Source organism: Mustelus asterias, chromosome 15 (genome assembly GCF_964213995.1).
Source record: "Mustelus asterias chromosome 15, sMusAst1.hap1.1, whole genome shotgun sequence".
Classification (NCBI taxonomy): Eukaryota; Metazoa; Chordata; class Chondrichthyes; order Carcharhiniformes; family Triakidae; genus Mustelus; species Mustelus asterias.
The window spans coordinates 30,325,407-30,346,786 of NC_135815.1; the positions used below are offsets into that span (position 1 = coordinate 30,325,407).

General features: G+C 48.3%; 1 long non-coding RNA gene across 1 annotated transcript in view; it reads right to left on the reverse strand.

Annotated features, from left to right (window-relative positions):
- LOC144504430 (uncharacterized) overlaps positions 1–15,646 on the reverse strand; it is a 44,946-nt gene extending 29,300 nt beyond the window's left edge. Inside the window, exon 1 of the long non-coding RNA XR_013499628.1 lies at positions 15,399–15,646. This is a non-coding gene — a long non-coding RNA (uncharacterized LOC144504430). The remainder of the gene's footprint in view (positions 1–15,398) is intronic.
- Between the last annotated feature and the right edge of the window lie 5,734 nt (positions 15,647–21,380).

Genomic DNA, 21,380 nt, shown 5'->3' on the forward strand with positions numbered 1-21,380 from the left:
TCAGAGCTGGCTAGGTTCCACACCAGGCACAATATTGTAAAATTACTCCTCAAGACTTGAGTGGTTTTTGCAGATTTGAACTAATTCTTTTTCATCCAATGAAATATGATTGAAGGAGGGAGCACATGACCTGCAGATGTGAATCACTTGCTGTAGTGTAGCCCAAGTATGTTGCTTATTGACGATTGTGCCTTGATACAGTTATGTAAGAATATATTTTAGGAATTGTTTGGATTTGCTGAGTATCTGAGCTGGCACCTTTTGGAACATGGTGCCATGCACTCCAGAAGCCAATCAGAGACCAGTCGAGTGGCTCTGAGGGTTGGAGCGCGAGATCCATTGTCATACAGCCAAGGTATAGAATTAGACCAAACACCCTCATCTAGACTCCCCAGTCAGGAGTTAGACTATCAACAGGAGATGCCCTGCTGTAAGCTAACTGGTCCGAGTCAGATCCGGTCCAATTATCCTGCAGCTTGCTTGTCCATTTAGCCAGCTCTGACAGTGTATCAAGAACTCAAGCGCTTGCTAGAATTTCTACCATATTCGTTCAGTGGTGGGCAAAGCTGGGACAGAAAATTGATCAATTCATTTTATTTTTTGGGGTGGTACGGTGGCACAGTAGTTACCACTGCTGCCTCACAGTGCCAGGGACCACGGTTCAATTCTGGCCTTAGGTGACTGTCTGTGTGGAGTTTGCATGTTGGCCTGTGTCTGTGTAGGTTTCCTCTAGGTGCTCCGGTTTCCTCCCACAGTCCACAGATGTGCAGGCTAGTTGGATTAGCCATGTTAAATTGCCCCTTTGAGTCCCAGGATGTGTAGGTTAGGGAGATTAGTGGGGTAAATACTTGAGTTACAGGGTTAGGGTCTGTGTCGGATACTCTGTTGGAAGGTCGGTGCAGACTCGACAGGCCAAATGGTCTGCTTCTGCACTGTAGAGGTTCTATGATTCTATTAATTCAATTGAAATTACATTGAACTCTCATGAGGTCAGTTTAGCCAAATTTGCATGCGATCGCACTTACTGGGAGTCTTCACACCCATACTGTTTTATTAGCCTTTGGGGAATAGTGGGGGAAGTGGTGGAAGGATTTCTGAGCTGATTATCAGCCCATCAAACCGCGTTGAATGCTCCATCCATGGCCAACAAGCCCTGGCATTGGACTCAAACCCGAAGCTTCTGGTTCCGCAGTAAGAGCGCTACCACTGTGCCACAATGCTTCCTTCTGGCCTGCAGCTGACCTAGTCTGACCAATTCTGGGGTGGTAACTGTTTTAAATCACTTTGCATTGTTTGAGGTTAGGTTTGTGGTGGTAAAGCTGTTGGATTTATGGTGAGATTGTGTCAGTTTGATTCACAATCTCTTGAAATTTCTATTTACACCCACTGATCCATCTGTGACAGAAAGATATGCATTTGGAGTGTGCCTTTTCCACTCTTGGCGTACAGTAAAGGGTTACAAGTTATGTTAATTAGACAATGATGTTAATGAGAATGCAAGCATGCCATCAGGGGTCAAGTAACCAAGAAGCTCCAAGGGAGAAAGAGACAACAGTCTGCATCCAAAGTACTTACCGTGAGGTCTTGGATGTAAATAGTTCAAAATAAATAGTTTCAAGAAAAACTATATATTGACTCATAGTCACTCATTGGGCGGGATTTTCCGGCCGGTCTTGCCCCATGGTCGGAAAATCCTGCCCGCGGTCAACGGACATGTTTATGGTCCATGTCCCACAAAAATGGGATGGGAAAATTCTGCCCATAGAGTAGGTAAAACTTCATCAAAACATTTGAGATATCCAAAGTGTTTCATAGACAATAAATCTGCTTTGAAGTATCGTCACTTGTTTTGTAGGCCAGCACAATATGATTCCAGGAACAACAGCGACATAAATAACCAGGTTGTTTTCTTGGTAGTACACATGGAATAAATATTGACTGGAACAATATGAGTACCTCCCTCTGTTCCTCTTCAAATTGTGTCCATGAGTTTTTAAAAAAAAAACTGAACAAGCAAACAGGGATCTTTGTTCAATGTCCCTCTTGAGAGGTCGTGACACCTTCATCACTTCAGCACTCCCTCAGTGCCAGACTGAAGTGTCAGCCTACAGATTCTGCAGTCAAGTCCCTGGCATGAGTCTTGAACCTGCAAACTTCTGACTCAGAGGTGAGAGTGCTGAACCAAGCAGACATTTTCTTTCAGAAATATCACGGAAACAAATGTCAAAGTTTGGAAGAAAAGCAAACGACTGTGGATGCTGGAATCTGATGAAGGGTGATCAAGACTCGAAACGTTGGCTCTATTCTCTCTCCTCAGATGCTGACAGACCTGCTGAGATTTTCCAGCATTTTCTGTTTTTGTATTCAAGTGTAGAAATTCATTGGCAGTCTGGGGCACTGCTTCTCTCCCCAGAAAACGAAGAATGTCTAAAAAGTTTTGTGACCCTTGGTCACTTTGCATGATGGCGTTTCCTTTCCATCAGATTTATCTTCTCACAACAGACCTTTTCCTCTTTGTGCTGTATAACAGAAGAAGCAAAGGCAGCAGTACTGATTCCCTGCTATTCTACAACCAGGTAGACTGAGAACAGAGGCCTGGAAATGGACCAGGAGATTTGCAGAGGATCACGGGCAAAGGGAAGTTGAACATCAATATCTCCTGGGTCATATTCTGAGTACCACTTATATATAGGGACTCATTTTTAAAAAAATTATTATTGTCACAAGTAGGCTTACATTAACACTGCAAAGAAGTTACTGTAAAAATCCCACACTCCAGCGCCTGTTTGGGTACATTGAGGGAGAATTTAGCACAGCCAAAGCACCTAACCAGCAAGTCTTTCAGACTGTGGGAGGAAATCAGAGCACCCGGAGGAAACCCACACAGACACGGGGAGAACGTGCAGACTATGCACAGACAGTGACCCAAGCTGGGAATCAAACCCCGGTCCCTGGCGCTGTGAGACAGCAGTGCTAACCACTGTGCCACCGTGCCGCCCAGTGTGGGGGGAGAAAATTTAACAAACCTTGTTTCTTCCCCAAACTGAATAGTAATTTTAAAAAAAAGCAAATATTCGAATTACAAAAGAAGAAAAATAAAATATTCATTGACGAAGTCTAACTCTGTATCTGTCTGGCATAGTTTTGAAACAAATGAAGAAAATCCAGAGCGGGAAAGGTGCTCAACTCACTCTGATTATTTATAATTCAACATCTGAGTGGAAGGTGCATGTGTCCACATCTCCTCAGGAAAATGTCCAAGTTTTGTCACTAATCGGCTTAAGCAGTTCTTTGCATTGCTTTACCAATGGTTATCCTCAGCTGTGGTTTGGACATTCCAGACATGAGAATAGAGTTGAAGTTTTTCTTATTAGTGTCACAAGTAGACTTACACTAACACTGCAATGAAATTACTGTGAAAATCCCCTCGTCGCCACGCTCTGGCGCCTGTTCGGGTACCCTGAGGGAGAGCTCAGCATGGTCAATGCACCTAACCAGCACGTCTTTAGGACTGTGGGAGGAAACCGGAGCACCCGGAGGAAACCCACGCAGACACGGGGAGAAGGTGCAGACTCCACACAGGCAGTGACTCAAGCCTGGAATTGAACTTGGGTCCCTGGTACCATGAAGCAGCAGTGCTAATCACTGCATCACCCCACAGTGAGATGACAATATATACATGTTATACAAGGCAAAAGCAAAAAAAAACCACAAAGTAAATCTGCATCAAGTTCCAGAGTTGAATTATTCCAAACAAAATCATCAGTCACATGATTTGACGTGAGATTTTGAGTGGTACGAGTCTTCAGAGCAATTAGGGGCTGCCGCAAAGGCACACTCAGGTAAGTCAGGAGAGTTATTGCAGAGCTATGAGGAAAAGTGGGAGCAGGAGTGGGACTAATAGCATAGCTCTTGCAAAGAACTATCACATGCACAATGTGCTCACTGGTTTCCTGCTGCACTGTAAAACTCTATGATTATTGGCGAGTCAAAGTTGGAATGAGTTGTGTTCATCTTGAGAGTGCAAATTGCACAAAAATAATCCTACATTCTTTTTCTACTGGATGGAAGACTGTCATTACCCTTTGTCAAAGGGGTTCCACCAGGTTGGTGCCAGTGATTGACAAGTTAAGTGCTCTCTCCGGTAAATGCATGAATGCATCTTTGGGATTTAGAAAACACATTTTACTGAATTGGTATCTGACCCAATAGGTTATGATAAAGACTCCACCTGCAGGAACATTAGGAAAACGGGTCAGCTGTGGTGTACTGCTTTGCGAGTCGCTTTGATTAGAAGTCAGAACGACACTATGTTGCCTAGCCAATGTTAACACAATCAGTGTGACTGGTATATTGTATTTCTAAAGCTAATACAGGTGGGGAGGGAAGAGTAGGATTGTTTTTGATGTATGCATGCCATTGGCATTCCAGGGCGTACTCCTTGTTTACTGACTACAAGAAAGGGGACAATTTCATGAGGTCTCTTGCTGAATTCTATGGTTCTTGAGGTTGGTGTGACATGTATATGAGAGACTGGCAAAGTAATCAGAAAGGAGTGGCTTGGATTTTACTCTTTGTGGGGGACAGGTTACAGCTTTACCTGACATTGCAGATTATCACAAGTCCCAGTAGGAACTCATTGAGTTTTGCGAGGCTAGTGCGATGTACGATTCACCTGGTCCTGGATGCTTTGAGAGTGCATTGGCAAAAGCTAGTATTTCATTCAGAACATGTATTGATTGGAAAATGTAGAGGGCAACTATTCACGTTGTTGGATTTGTATTTGTACCTGAGAATCTCATTGGATGATGACCTCACCAGCACACTTGGCTCACACGTAGAAGGGATTAAAAAGTGTTATGGCCTTTCATAGAATCCCTACAGTGCAGAAGGAGGCCATTCAGCCCATCGAGTCTGCACCGACAACAATCCCACCCAGGGCCATCCAGGGCCAACAACCCCACATATTTCCCTCGCTAATCCCTCTAACCGACACATTCTGGGAAACTAAGGGGCAATTTAGCATGGCCAATCAACCTAACCCGCACATCTTTGGACTGTGGGAGTAAACCGGAGCACCCGGAGGAAACCCGTGCCGACTCCACACAGACAGTGACCCAATCCGGGAATTGAACCTGGGTCCCTGGCACTGTGAGGCAGCAGTGCTAGCTACTGTGCCACCATGCTGCCTCGTGAATGACAAAGGAGTTTGTGCAGTGGTTAAATCAATGGCATATAAAGTATCTCCAGCCCATATTCTCCTTCATCTTCTAGGCAAGCAGCAGAAGGATTTCCGCTGATCCTGAGTCTCCAACATAAAGTAATCTGTGGATTGATTTTGCAACAGAGAGGATTTTAACCTACCCCTACCTTTCACAACACCCGGTACAAAGAGAGCTGGTCGTGACAGGTGTATCACTTTGCTAAATCCCTTCACCAGACAACCTGGATAATGCAGTTGCTGCCGATTTAGCCTGGTATGAAGTACAGAATTTGATACCTCACTTATCAAGGTATGACATAAATTGCTTCGAGTAGCTTCTTCCCCACATTGAAGGCAAAGGGCCTGTCACATTTCTGATCAGGAAACTGAGGTGAGGGGCAACAATTCTAAGGGAAAGAAAATACTTGATCATGCTTGCTTGCTTGAGGACAGCATGGTGGCACAGTGGTCAGCACTGCTGCCTCACAGCACCAGGGACCCGGATTCGAGTCCAGCCTCGGGTCACTGTCTGTGTGGAGTTTGCACGTTCTCCCCGTGTCTACGTGGGTTTCCTCCGGGTGCTCCAGTTTCCTCCCACAGTCCAAAGATGTGCAGGTTTGGTGGATTGGCCATGCTAAATTCTCCCTCAGTGTCCCAAACTGTGTAGGAAAGGGGAATTAGCCATGGTTACAGGGTTGGGGTGGAGGATGGGCTTAAGATGCTACTTTGGAGAGTTGTTGCAGACATGATGGGTCAAATGGCCTCCTTCTGCACTGTAGGGGTTCGATGGTTCTGCTCATGCAGCCTTTCTTTATGTAGCATCTTTCACAACCTGCAGGCATCCCAAAGTACTTTACAGCCAATTTTGAAGTGTTGTCACTGTTGTAATATAGGATCATAATTGGGTTATACTGTGGTCTGGACACTTTGTGATGAATTATGTTGCTTGTGAGGAACTGCATTTATCATGCTGTGGGACACTCATAACAGCCAATGAGCAATAAGAGAGAGAGACACACACACATCACATTCTGGGGGGAAAGATATCTCCAAGATGCTTCTCAACAGAAATCGTAAATCTAAATCAATGCTCTGTGCAGGCTCTGTGACCTTTATGCAAGCCAGTTCACTAATGAATAGTCTTAGCTGGATACACAGTGGAAAGTTTATACTCTGCATTGTATCCTGCATGGTTTTAGTTTGTTAAACTCCACAGTTGAGCACAACTGAGATCCCAGAACTTTAGCTCTGCCAACATACACCAAAACTTTCTGAACAAAGAACAAACAAAGAACAGTACAGCACAGGGACAGGCCCTTTGGCCCATCAAGTCTGTCCCGACACAGATGCCTCTCTAATCTAATATTTTTTTGCCTCGATGTGGTCCATATCCCTCTATTGCCTGTCTATTCAAGTCTCTATCCAGATGCCTCTTGAACTTTATAGAATCTGCTTCCACCACCTCCTCCGACAGCACATTCCAGGCATTCACCAGCCTTCCATCTCTTTAAACTTTTCCCCTCTCTCTCTCAACCTATGCCCCCGAGTAAATGACCCTTCAACCCTGGGAAAAAGACTCTGACTGTCCACTCTACCCAAGCCTCCCATAATCTTGTAAACCTCTATCAGGTCCCCATTCATCCTCCGACGCTCCAATGAAAACAATCCAAGTTTGTTCAACCTTTCTTCATAGTCCATATCCTCCAAACCCCCAGGCAACATCCTGGTGAATCTCTTCTGTACCCTTTCCAATGCATCAACATCCTTCCAGTAGTGTGGCGACCAGAATTGTACACAATACTCCAAATGCGGCCTAACCAAAGTCTTATACAACTGCAACATGATTTTCCAATTCCTATACTCAACTCCCCAACCAATGAAGGCCAGCATGCCATATACCTTCTTGGTCACCTTGTCCACCTGAATTGCCACCTTCACAGAACTGTAGATCTGCACACCTAGATCCCTCTGTATGCTAATATTTCTAAGGCTCTACCAAACCAAATGGTCAAATCTGGATTTACGTTAAAGAAATACTTGCATTTATACAGCATCTTTCATGAGCATAAGATGTCCCCAAGGCATCTTGCAGCCAATGAAAAAAATTGAAAGGTTGTCACCGGGCGGGATTTTTTGGCTGTGCTTGCCCTGAAACTGGAAAATCCCGCCTGAAGTCAACGGACCTTTCCATGGTCCACTCCTCACCCGCTTTGATTCTCGTGGTGGGTGGAACAGGAAAATTCTGTTGTAACATGAGAAACAAAGCACCTATCTATACACAGCAAGCTCCCACAAGCAACATGGAATAACGATCAGATAATCTGCTTTTGTGTTATTGATTGAGGGATAGGTATTTGTCAGGACAGTGTGGATAACTCCCTTGCTCTTCTTCAAAATCAGGCCATGGGATTTTTTTGTGTTCCCCTGAGAGAGCAAGTATGGCTTTGGTTTATCATTTGATCTGAAAGGCAGCACCTCCAAGGATGCAGCACTCCCTCAGCGCTGCATTGGAGTGTCTGCATTAAATCTTGTGCTCAAGTCCTGGAGTGAGATTTGAACATAGAACATAGAAACATAGAACAGTACAGCACAGAACAGGCCCTTCGGCCCACGATGTTGTGCCGAGCTTTATCTGAAACCGAGATCAAGCTATCCCACTCCCTATCATCCTGGTGTGCTCCATGTGCTTATCCAATAACCGCTTAAACCTACAACCTTCTGACATAGAAGGGAGAATACGACCGGCTGAGCCACAGGAAAGAGTGCGAAATGCGATGGTCTAACAGAAGCCTGCCAAGTGTAGATTCATCAGTAAATTAGTTCACAGACTCTTAAACACGAGTTTTCCTTGCATTCGACACTTGACTGACTGAAAGAAAAGTCTATTCAAAGCCCCTTTTGTTAATGTTACTTTGTCCCAGGTACCAGGAGGCACGAGGGAACAGCCCAGCAATGAGAACCTTCCTGATTTATCCTCTTTCATCATTCCCTCACACCTACACAGTGCAGCTTCAAATTTGTGCCACTCCATCGCAGTGTCAGGAAGGTCAGGAGCTGAGTAGATTTCGGAGATTAGACACATGCCCTCATAGAGCTCTATATGTTGCTGTCCCAATGTTCAGCATTACTGCACCATTCGTTCTATCAATCTCTGCTGTTTACGTTTGTCAGAAACCTGTGTGCAACTTAAAGCTGTGGCTTGTTTCAGCCTATTATACTCCTTCACAAATCTCAACTGTTATTACTACGGCACATGAATTAATTCCTTTTATTGCAATCCTGTCAATGCAGACCTGGGAGGTTTTTTTTCCTTGGACTACGATGCGTGCCGTTTGTGCACCAAGTAATCTGCATGCTTTCTAACTTATCATTTTGGGTGAGGCAAAGGCAGGCAAAATAATAAGCACAGTGTTGTAAGTGAATGCCAATTATTCCTGTATGTGAGGAATGTTTGGATAAGATGTTTGAGGGGGAGCTATCTCAAGCCAGAACGGTTCATTCTTAAATGGATCTCAAATCTCAGTATCACTTGCAAGCTGAAGGAAAGACTTATTTATTTGAGCTTCTCCTGTCAAATTAACAAGGTAAATGGCAGGAATTGTGAGTACCGATGTTTAACAATATCCAGATATTAAGGCAATTTTTTGTTGCATATGAAACCTTTATTTTATGATTAGAAGCCAAAAATTTACAACATTGGCCATTTAGCCCGTAATATCTGTGCTGGCTCTTTGCTCAAACAATTGAAGTCTAATTCCACTGCCATTCTTTTATAGAATAGAATAGAATCCCTACAATGCAGAAGGAGGCCATTCAGCCCATTGAGCCTGCACCAACAAGAATCCCACCCAGGCCCTATCCCCATAACCCCATCTGTTTACCCTGCTACTAAGGGGCAATTTTGCATGGCCAATCAACCTAACCCAACACATCTTTGGACTGTGGGGAGAAACCAGAGCACCCGGGAGAAACCCACGCAGACACGGGGAGAATGTGCAAACTCCAGACAGACACTGACCCGAGGCCAGAATTGAACCCGGGTCCCTGGTGCTGTGAGGCAATAGTGCTAACCATTGTTCCACCACGCCTTTCCTGGAAACCCTATGTTTTCCTCTGTTTCACATATTTGTTCATCTTCCCCTTAAAAATACACAAAGGTCTCTGCCTCAACCATTCACCAGTGCTTTAGCAGCCCATTTTGTAATGTCTCCAATAGCTCTTTTTATGCTCTTCGTGCTAACTTTTTAAATTGATGACCCCTTGTGAATGACTCCCCAACCACGGAATGGTGAAAAAATTACCAAAAAAAATGGTTTCCTGCGAGGAAATTGGCGTGTTTCTCTCCAGAGAAACCCGACGGTTTTCTCTCCAGATCTTACAACATTCTGCCAAAAAAAAATCAAGGCCTAAACACGGCAGCAAAATCTGGCTGCACTGAGATCAGGGCGCCATCTTTAAAAGGCGCCCCGAGGGTAACCTGTATAATAAACCTCCTCACAGCGGACTCCACCAACCTGGCAGTGCCAACCTATGGCATGAAACAATGCAGGGGGCACTGTTAGGGCCTGCCTGGACATGTCCCTCTCTCTTGGGGGCTATATTTACCTTTATCCACTCGGGAAGATCCTCCCCACCCCCCCCTCCACACATGCCAGGTTCACGTCTGTGTAAATCTGTTGTAAAACCACACTGACATGACATCACGTTGACCCAGTGTCAACATACGGCAGGGGAGGGGGAGTGATGTCTGGCGAGGGGGGCGGGTTAATAACATTTAAATATATTCAAATGAATGTAAAGCAGGTTTATGCCCATTATGAGTGTGAACCTAATGACCTCGCTGGCGAGGGGCGGGTAAGATCCAAAATCATGAACTCACCGTCGAGAAGTGCCACTTCCGGATTATGAGTCCCCTCCCCTCCCCCACATTCGCACGGACGGTGGACGCAGGCTCCAGATTGCTCCCAGGATCTTTCCATATTCGCTCTTACCAAAATGCCTTCGTAATTTCAATAGCAGTCATTGGCCGGAACTCTATCACCTCGCCCGTCACGGAATTGGCGCGCGCGAGGGTCCGACAACAGAAATCTCTGTTGACCTCGGGTGGGAATTTCCGATCTCGCCCGAACGAGGCCGCAAAATCCCACCCATTAAGTCTGCTGCTATCCTTCTTCATTCGACCAGAAATACCCCCAGCATCTCCTGTCTCTTCAATCCCTGACATGACCTCGATAATTCGAGGCTTTATGGCTTTCCTCTCTGTAACAGGGCAGCCTGAACTGCATCATTCACGCTGAAACTCCACTCAGCAGCAATACTACAATTTACTGCCACTTTTTGCATTTAATTCGCTGTTTTCTAGACTGACATGTTATTTAGGTGGGATTTGGTTTCTTTAATTCATGTTTTTTCACAAGCGTAAAGCATGCCACCGTGACAAAAGTGCAATTTAGCATCTTTGATCCTCTGACATTGTGCTTGTCACAACACATTCGTGTAACATAATATACAGCACAGATACAGAAGGGCTATTGTTCCGATAGCTTTATAGCTGAAGATATAATCACAGAACTGTGATAAGAAGAAGATAGCTAAAATATTATATTGTAAGATGACATTGATGGTTATAGAACAAAGAACAGTACAGCACAGGAAACAGGCCCTTTGGCCCTCCAAGCCTGTGCCGCTCATTGGTCCAAGTAGACCATTCGTTTGTATCCCTCCATTCCCAGACTGCTCATGTGACTATCCAGTTAAGTCTTAAACGATGCCAGTGTGTCTGCCTCCACCACCCTACTTGGCAGCGCATTCCAGGCCCCCACCACTCTCTGTGTAAAAAACGTCCCTCAGATATCAGGGTTATACCTCGCCCCTCTCACCTTGAGCCCGTGACCCCTCGTGATCGTCACCTCCGACCTGGGAAAAAGCTTCCCACTGTTCACCCTATCTATACCCTTCATAATTTTGTACATCTCTATTAGGTCTCCCCTCATTCTCCGTCTTTCCAGGGAGAACAAGCCCAGTTTACTAAATCTCTCCTCATAGTTAAGACCCTCCATATCAGGCAACATCTTGGTAAACTTTCTCTGCACTCTCTCTAAAGCCTCCACGCCCTTCTGGTAGTGCGGCGACCAGAACTGGACACTATACTCCAAATGTGGCCTAACCAGCGTTCTATACAGCTGCAACATCAGACTCCAGCTTTTATACTCTATACCCCGTCCTATAAAGGCAAGCATACCATATGCCTTCTTCACCACCTTCTCCACCTGTGCTGCCACCTTCAAGGATTTGTGGACTTGCACACCTAGGTCCCTCTGTGTTTCTATACTCTTGATGGCTCTGCCATTTATTGTATAACTCCCCCCTACATTAGTTCTTCCAAAGTGCATCACTTCGCATTTATCTGGATTAAATTCCATCTGCCATTTCTCCGCTCAATTTTCCAGCCTATCTATATCCTGCTGTATTGTCCGACAATGTTCATCGCTATCCGCAAGTCCAGCCATCTTTGTGTCATCCGCAAACTTGCTGATAACACCAGTTACACCTTCTTCCAAATCATTCATATATATCATGTATTACAAGCAAAAGCTTTCTGACTATATTTATAACCTTACAATGAAGACAAGTGCTGGAATTTTCCGGGCTCTTTGGGGACGGTCTGTGAGGGGGGAGGACTGGCAGTGTGGTGGGGAAAGGCATTGGGAGGGGCTCGACATCTTCCTACCATTCTGCCACATTGCCAGTGCTGAGAACAATGGCGGTTTGGATGTCTACTGAGAAGCCAATTGAGGTAAGAGCCACTTTCCCCCTCAGGTGGACATTTTCCCTGCATCAAGAGGACCCACTGCCTTATCGGCAGACTGCCCTGTCAAACCTGGTGGCCTCCCAACGGACTGAATGGAGGCTCTCTCCTCTGTGGGCACGCTACTGCCCACTGAGGTTCCCCCACCTGGTGGAAAAGGCCATCCTCATGGCAGCAGCATCGCTGGTGCCACACAACCGTTACCTGGGCCTGGCTCCGTGATTCTGGCTGCCTTCAAATCTACTTCAACGCTCTTCGAGGGCACCCGGCTGTTGAGGTGCCCTCTCCCTGAAGCTGAAGCCTCAGTGATGGCCACCATTAGTGGTGATGCTGCTGAAGGTACAGCGCTGCTGGTCCTCCATACTGGGATGTCGGTCCTGGGGGATGGCAGGTTAACGGACGGTGAACGCGAGCTGCAGATTGCTCCCAGTGTCTTTCCATATTCGCTTTTACCAAAAAGTCTTCGTAATTTCAATAACAATCATTGGCCGGAACTCTACACCTCGCCCACCACGGAATCAGCGCGGGCCCGACAACGGAAATCTTCATTGACCTCGGGCAGGAATGTCTGGTCTCGCCTGAGACCTGAATGAGGGGTGGCTGTTTGGGATAGGCCAGGCTGGAATTGTAGAATTATATTCCAGAATGAGTTAGTGCCTTCATATATTTATCCTTATAAACTGCATGTACTAAAGATTTTCTTTAAAAAGGCTATGGGTTTAATCTTGTTGATCATTGACAATTGCTGCTGGCAGTGCCAAGACCAAGAGGTGACCACATTTCGGGAGGTGGTCCCACATTCACAGTGATGCCCGTTACTCCTCAGCAGTGGCTTCACTTGTCCAGCACACAAGCTCACACAGGAAGGTGCCAGGGCCCCTCCATGAGCCACCCTCCACTGCGCTTCCAGGGAAACACAAGAGGAGCTCAGCAAAGCCCATCGTGAGGACCTTGTTGCTGTGGACACGGATTCTCCATGTGGATGGCAGCGTTAGTGAGGGTTCAAACCAAGGAGTGGCCGCCATGTCACCTGGGGAGGGGGGATTGTCCTGTGGAGGTGGGAGTTATGGAATGCTTTCTTGGGGTCGGGGGGGGGCGGGGGGCGGGGGGTGGGGGGGGGGGGGGGGGGGAAGGTGCGTATCAGCCAGGCATGAGTGGAAAACTTGCCTGTTCCTTGAGTGGCCGCACTGCAGTTTGGAGTTTGATGGCGTCCAGTGAGGTTAGGGATCACCTGATCAAGAGGCCACGGGCAGGTCTGAGGGAGCAGGGGCCAATGGCTGGGACCCTGCAAGCTGCATTGGTCAGCTGCGACGGAGAGGGTTCCTCGGTCTTCAAACACCACAAGACTCAGGGATACGGGAGGACTTAAGGGCAACACGGTGCTTGGCAACGCTGAGTGTCTCTGTCTCTCTCTCTCACTCCCCTTCTCCATTCCCCCCACAGAGAAAGGATTTTGGCTTGCAGCCAGGCCAGCTGGTCTTTATGGTATTGTCTGCTGCCAAGGCAGATAGGCATTGGGGACAGCACCAGAGCCAACCCATGCCTGACCCAACACCACAGAAGCCAGACCACAGACATCAGGGGGCCGCTGCAGAGGCTCTGGTGCCAGCCACCCATCAGGTCGAGGAGGGGGTAGGAAGACAGCCCTAATATAGGCCACGGCTGTACAGGAGGCACTGGGCATTCAATGAGCTGTCGGACAACATGTGCCGCTGAAGACTGTGCCTTCATAGCAAGATGGTGCAGCATCTGTGCCAGGTTTAATCTCACCTGGCTCTAGAAGAGGAGGAGGAGGACACCCGCGTCCAGTGGCCATGAAGATCACAGCTGCCTTGAATTTCTATCTAGATTGTTCCAGGGCTCGACTGGGGACCTGGGTGGAATTTCTCAAACCTCTGTGAAGTGACGGGTGCCCTGTGTGCCCGGGCATCTGATTACATCACCTTCCATCTGGACCAGGCCCACCAGGACGTCCGGGCTGAAGGATTCTCTGCCAGCGGCGGGATGCCCCAGGCCCAGGGGGCAATAGATGGCCTCCATGTCAACCTTGATGCTCCATCTCGAAAAAGGGTATCCTTCATTAACAGGAAGGAATTCCACTCCATGAACATCCAGCTGGGGTGCGACTACCTCCTGAACATTATGCACATCTGTAGAACACTATCCTGGGAGGGTGCACGACTCCTACATCCTTGGACAGTCAGAGACATCCGAAATGTTCGACCGTCACCCTCAGCCGAGGGGATGGTTAGTGGTGGACAAGGGCTACCTATTGCCTGCCTGGATGTCCCAGACCAAGGGGGAAACCCATTACCATGAGGCTCACTCGACCACCAAGAGCATCATCGAGAACTGCATTGGCCTCCTCAACATGCGGTTCTGCTGTTTGGACTGCTCTGGAGGGGCGCTACAATATACCCTAGAGGGTGGCACGTACAACAGCAGGGCAACATGGTGGAGGAGGAACACACAGCCTCGCCAGAGGAGGAGTACCAGGATGACACGGAGGAGGAAGAGGAGGATGCCGAGGGGCTGAGTATCCAGCGGCCAGGGTCCAAAACAGAGACGTCAGAGCAGGGAGGCTCTCATTGCCTCCGGATTGAGGTGTAGGAGCTCCATTGTCCAGCAGATCAAACCCCACCACCTCCCCCACCACCCCCCCCAACCCCTCACTGATCCTCATGGTACACGGTCCAGAAATCGGGAAGCACTTTCCCGCTGGCATGGGCACTTAATCCCGATTTGGGAAGATCACGGCCAAAATTATTGCTGGAATCAGGGAAACATTCTACCTCATGATGAATTTGTAGAACCCCAACCTCCTGTAAAATACACCACAACCAGGAATAGTGGTTCAAAATATTTTGATTGCAAGACCACGATGTTAGCTTAAATCTGCTTCTGGTTGAAGTAATTTAGTCATGCATTTTACCTACTGGTGTTTTGGCTGGCCCTGTTGGCATCGTCGGGTATATTTCAGATCACTAGCTATAAAGTAGTCAGCATAACGGCTTCTGACCAGAGTCAGAGCTTAAAGTTGAGAGCTGGCCCATACAGGTGAACATTGTTACCATGCGTGGGTAGAATGGAAGCTGAGTCCAATCGAGATAAAATAAAATGGAGGCATCCATTACCATGTTTTCCTCCAATACTAAATGTTGTGATACAAATGCAACGTTAATGATTATCCACGCAAGCAGCAATTACATCAACTGAGGAAACCTCTCACGACGGGCTGGCGATTTAAAACAGCATCACTCCACAACACAGTGGAAAATAGTTAAGCATTACTAAATAATAAAACCGAGGCTCTGAGAGCTTATCTGATATGGTTAAGGTACAGCGAGGGTACCGCATGTCCTGATTATTTACAGAATCTCCACTTACATTAATATACACCGCATGTTCATTCACCCTTCATTTGACATTGTCCTTGGGCTGGTTCTATGTGATTTAAAATAGAATTTAAACTCTGTAAATACAGAAGTTGGACATACAAGTAAGAAGGAAGTTCTGCCCTGCTTTAAAACAGTGCTCCGATTTCTCAGCACCAAGTTATTCTTGTGAATTCATCGGCGCAGTAAAGACCGCTGTATAAAGTTAGTGATTCTCAAGTCCTCAGAACTCATTATGGCAAAATGGATGTCAGAATATTGTTACTTGATCATAACGCTTCTGTGATGGAAATAGATTGACACTGATATCTGTTGCACTGAATTTAAGCTGTGGGACAAATCTGTCAACAACAGTAAGCTGTGTATGTGCGAGATTCTTATTTGCAACTTTACCAGACTTGCTACAGACAACTCTCTGTGAATTACATAAAAATTACAAATTGCAGTGCAACAGCTCGATGTATGTGCTGGAGTATATTCCCCATAGCCATCTGGTGAAATCGAGTTTCCTTGTACCTTGTCCAAATCTTTCACGTTCAATCTTTGATGCGCGACAATCAAGCACGTGGAACAAGGCTTCAGCTATTGAAGGCTTTTATTAGCAAACAATGGAACTAACTAACACGAGTACACCAGTTCAGACTGGAGGGGTCCTGCCGGAGCAGAGGGTCTTATACCTCTCCCCCGGAGGCGGGGCCCGACCGGGATGTGCCATAACAACATTTACCACAGGTAAACACCCTAACCCAACAACATTATACAACCCCCACAGTGACAACACCCTAACCCAACAGTAACATAGGAACAACCCCCAGTGGTAACCAACGATGGTTCACCACATTCACCCCTCCTTTAAAAACAAAGGCCGGCGGGGTGCAAAAACAGGTCATATATGTACAAAATTCACAAGTCCAGACGGTCTGGAGGACCGCACCGTCGCTGTGATCTCCTCAACACCGGTTGCGACACCGGAGCAGGTGCTTGCGGTGGCGTTCTCTCCAAAACAGCGTCCGGCTGTCCCCTCGAGGACTCCCGGGCCGGTTGACCCTGGTGAGGCGATGGTGCAGGGGATCCTGGAACCTTCTGTGGTGGCGCCGATCTCCGAGTCTCAGGCAAGCTGTACATGGGAGTATAACTGTTATGCACTGGTCCCGGTGCTGACCACGCCACGTCTGGGGAAGAAATAAGTGATAGGGGATTCGTGACAGGGGGTATGGGAGTGACAGGAGTTGCTACGTCCCCTGCGGGCGCCAGGTCTCGAATGGAGACTGTGTCCTCTCGCCCGTCAGGATATGCCACATAGGCATACTGAGGGTTGGCGTGGAGGAGTTGGACCGGTTCGACCAAGGGGTCGGACCTGCGGGCCCTCACATGTCGCCGCAGAAGGACGGGTCCTGGGTACGTCAACCAGGCTGGTAATGAGATCCCCGAGGACGACTTCCGAGGGAATGAGAACATCCTCTCGTGGGGAGTAGCATTGGTTGCCGTACACAGGAGGGAGCGGATGGAATGAAGCGCATTTGGAAGGACCTCCTGCCAACGGGAGACTGGAAGGCCCCTGGATTTCAGCGCCAGTAGGACAGCCTTCCAGACTGTAGCATTCTCCCTTTCCACCTGTCCGTTACCCCTAGGGTTGTAGCTCGTGGTTCTACTAGAGGCAATCCCGTATGAGAGTAGGAATTGCCTCAAGTCGTTGCTCATGAACGACGAGCCCCTGTCGCTATGTATGTAGCAGGGGTACCCGAACAGGGTAAAAAGATCACTGAATGCCTTAATCACTGTGGCAGTCGACGTGTCCGCACAGGGGACAACAAATGGGAACCGGGAGTACTCATCTATTATATTGAGAAAATAGACATTCCGGTCCGTTGAGGGAAGGGGGCCTTTAAAATCCACACTCAGCCTCTCGAAGGGGCGAGTGGCCTTGACCAATTGTGCCCGGTCCGGTCGATAAAAGTGCGGTTTGCATTCCGCGCAAATCCGACAGCTTCTCGTCACTGACCTGACATCCTCCACCGAGTAGGGCAGGTTGCGGGCTTTTACGAAGTGGTAGAGTCGGGTGACTCCAGGATGGCACAGGTCATTGTGGAGGGCCTTCAAGCGGTCCTCCTGCATGATGGCGCATGTTCCGCGCGAGAGGGCATCCGAGGGCTCATTGAGCTTCCCTGGACGATACATAATATCGTAATTATAGGTGGAGAGCTCAATTCTCCACCGCAAGATCTTATCGTTCTTGATCTTGCCCCTCTGCGTGTTACTGAACATAAACGCCACAGATCGTTGATCCGTGATCAGAGTGAACCGCTTCCCCGCCAGGTAATGGCGCCAGTGTCTGACGGCCTCCACAATGGCCTGAGCCTCCTTCTCCACCGCTGAGTGCCGAATTTCGGGGCCTTGAAGGGTGCGGGAAAAGAACGCGACGGGCCTGCCTGCCTGGTTTAGTGTGGCGGCTAGGGCGAAATCAGATGCATCACTCTCCACCTGGAAAGGGATGGATTCATCCACTGCATGCATCGTGGCTTTCGCAATGTCGCTTTTCAAAGCCTTGAAGGCCAATTGGGCCTCCGGCGTGAGTGGGAAGGTCGCGGACTTGATGAGCGGACGAGCTTTGTCCGCGTAGTTGGGGACCCACTGCGCATAATATGAAAAGAAACCGAGGCATCTCCTCAGTGCTTTTGTGCTAGCGGGCAAGGGAAGTTCAGTAAGGGGGCGCATATGGTCTGGATCAGGGCCAATGACCCCGTTTTCCACCACGTATCCAAGGATAGCTAACCTGCGCGTACGGAATACGCACTTCTCCCTGTTATAGGTCAGATTCAGGCGAGATGCAGTGCGCAGGAAGTGTTGGAGATTCGTGTCATGGTCCTGCTGGTCATGGCCGCAGATGGTGACGTTATCCAGGTACGGGAAGGTAGCCCGCAACCCGTTCTGGTCCACCATTCGGTCCATAGCACGCTGGAAGACCGAGACCCCATTGGTGACACCAAATGGAACCCTGAGAAAATGGTATAGACGACCATCCGCCTCAAAAGCCGTGTATTGTCGGTCCTCTGGGCGGATGGGGAGTTGATGGTAGGCGGACTTAAGGTCTATGGTAGAGAACACTCGGTACTGCGCAATCTGATTGACCATATCAGAAATGCGCGGGAGAGGATACGCATCCAGCTGCGTATAACGGTTAATGGTCTGACTGTAGTCGATGACCATCCGAGGTTTGTTCCCGCTTTTAACCACCACGACCTGCGCTCTCCACGGACTAGCACTGGCCTGTATGATCCCTTCCTTGAGGAGCCGCTGAACCTCAGATCTGATAAAGATCCGGTCTTCAGCGCTGTAACGCCTACTCTTAGTAGCGATGGGCTTGCAGCCTGGTACCAGATTCTTAAATAAGGAAGGTGTGGTGATTTTTAGTGTGGAAAGATTGCATGCGGGGCGCTTTGGGCAATTTGGAGGCTGCGGCTGATTCCCTACTGCCAGTGAAGGGAGTGGCCCACCGTACTGTAGGATCACACTCTTCATGTGGACCATAAAATTTAGTCCGAGGAGAATTGGCGCACAAAGGTGCGGTAACACAAGGAGCCTGTATTGCTCGTAAATTGTGCCCTGTACCTCTACGGTTACCATACACCGTCCTTGGATCGGTACAGACCGGGACCGTGATGCCATGGAAATTGTCTGTTTGGCAGGTAGAACCCGGAGTCCACACCTTTTAGCAGTGTCAGGGTGAATAAAACTCTCGGTGCTCCCACTGTCAAACAGACAATACACAGTACGACCATTTACCTTGATGTTCATCATGGAATTATCAAGTCTGTGATGCTTTGTCTGGTCCAGAGAGATCGACGCCACCGTTGGCCCCTGGGCGTCACTGCATGCAGCCGAGGTTGATGCTGAGGACCCCTGCTGGTCGCTCCTAGTCGTCGTGGACCATGATGGCCGCCCCCATGAATCGCACGTGGGTGAGGGCGCCAAACGTAGCGACTCCTGGTGGTCTTCCTCCTCCTCCGTCAGCCACGATGGCGCCGTCCTGGATTCGCACGTGGTCGGACCTCGTGGGTACTGCGACGCCGAAGGAGATTGTCTCCGCTCTGGAGGGTCACAGGCTGCACTGCCGTTTTTGGGCTTCGACCTGCAAACTTTAGCATAGTGGCCCTTTTTACCACACTGGCTGCAGATTGCCGTTTTTGCAGGACACTGTTGCCGTGAATGCTTGGCCCCGCCGCAAAAATAGCATCGCTGGCCACCTGGAGCTGCCGCCGTCGTCGGATCGATATGGGAGCGCGGGCCCGTGGGGCGAGGAGGGATTTGTGTTTGCTCTTGCCACGTTGTCTCCACGTGGTCTTCGGGGTACAGAGCCAAGCTTTTCGACGCTGCTTCCAGCATCTCAGCCATCTCCATCGCTTGGGTCAAGTTGAGGTTCCCTTTCTCCAGTAACTTAAGCCGGATGTACGAGGACCCTACCCCTGCTACGAACGCATCTCGGGCGAGGTCGTACATATATTGTTCTGCTGATACGTCTTTACAATCGCAACCCCTGGCAAGCTGCAAGAGCTCATTGGCGTAGTCCTCCATGGTTTCGCCCGACTGCCGACGTCGTGTAGCGAGGAGGTAACGAGCGTGTATCTCGTTGGGTGGTCTCGTGTATCGTTTCTTCAAGAGCTCGATGGCCCTCGGGTAAGTGGTGGCCGCACGAATCGCAAGATAAATCGTGTCGCTTACCCTTGCGTGGAGGACCTGGAGTTTGTCGTTGTCTGTAGTAACAGCTACAGAGGCTGCCAGGTAGTCTTCGAAACACTTCCACCAGTGGTCGAAGGTGTTAGCGGCACCGACTGCACGTGGGTCCAGCGCCAGACGTTCTGGTTTTAATATTTGTTCCATACTCCCTTTTTACTGTTGAGAGTTTTATGTTTGCTAATAAAATTGATGCGCGACAATCAAGCACGTGGAACAAGGCTTCAGCTATTGAAGGCTTTTATTAGCAAACAATGGAACTAACTAACACGAGTACACCAGTTCAGACTGGAGGGGTCCTGCCGGAGCAGAGGGTCTTATACCTCTCCCCCAGAGGCGGGGCCCGACCGGGATGTGCCATAACAACATTTACCACAGGTAAACACCCTAACCCAACAACATTATACAACCCCCACAGTGACAACACCCTAACCCAACAGTAACATAGGAACAACCCCCAGTGGTAACCAGCGATGGTTCACCACAATCTTATATCGATGTCTTCTCATTCGAGAACCTTCAACCACTGGAGAAACAATCCTCTCTCCATCTTTCGTAATATTAAACACCCCGCTGGTGCGGGTGGCACGTGGCACAGTGGTTAGCACTGCTGCCTCGCAGCACCAGGGACCCGGGTTCAATTCCAGCCTCGGGTCACTGTCTGTGTGGTATTTGCACATTCTCCCTGAGTCTGTGTGAGTTTCCTCCCACAGTCCAAAGGTGTGCGGGGTAGGTTGATTGGCCATGTTAATTTGTCCCTAGGATCAGGGGGATTAGCAGCATAAATATGAGGGGTTGTGGGAATAGGGCCTGGGTGGGAATGTGGTTGGTGCAGACTTGATGGGCCGAATGGCCTCCTCCTGCACTGTGGGGATTCTATGATTCTGACAAAAAGAAACATCCCTGATTTTAATGCCTTTTTTCTATCCACTCTGGCTAGGTAGGGTTCTAGTGTATCAATGCTGTATCCACTTTATTGTTTCCAACTTTCCTATAATGTGGAACCCAAAACTATGCACCATACTCACTCTGTAATCTTATTAAAGTTTTATGTAGATTCAATGTTACAGCTGGACTTTTGTTTTCCATTTCTTTTGCCATAAAATCCAGATTCCACTAGACTCTTCTAAATTCCTGACCCACTTTAGATACTACTTCTAATATCATGCTTATAGTAGCATATCCCTCGCTGTTCCTTTTGGCCTATGGAATCAGGGAGGAATATCTTCACTGGCTGGAGTCA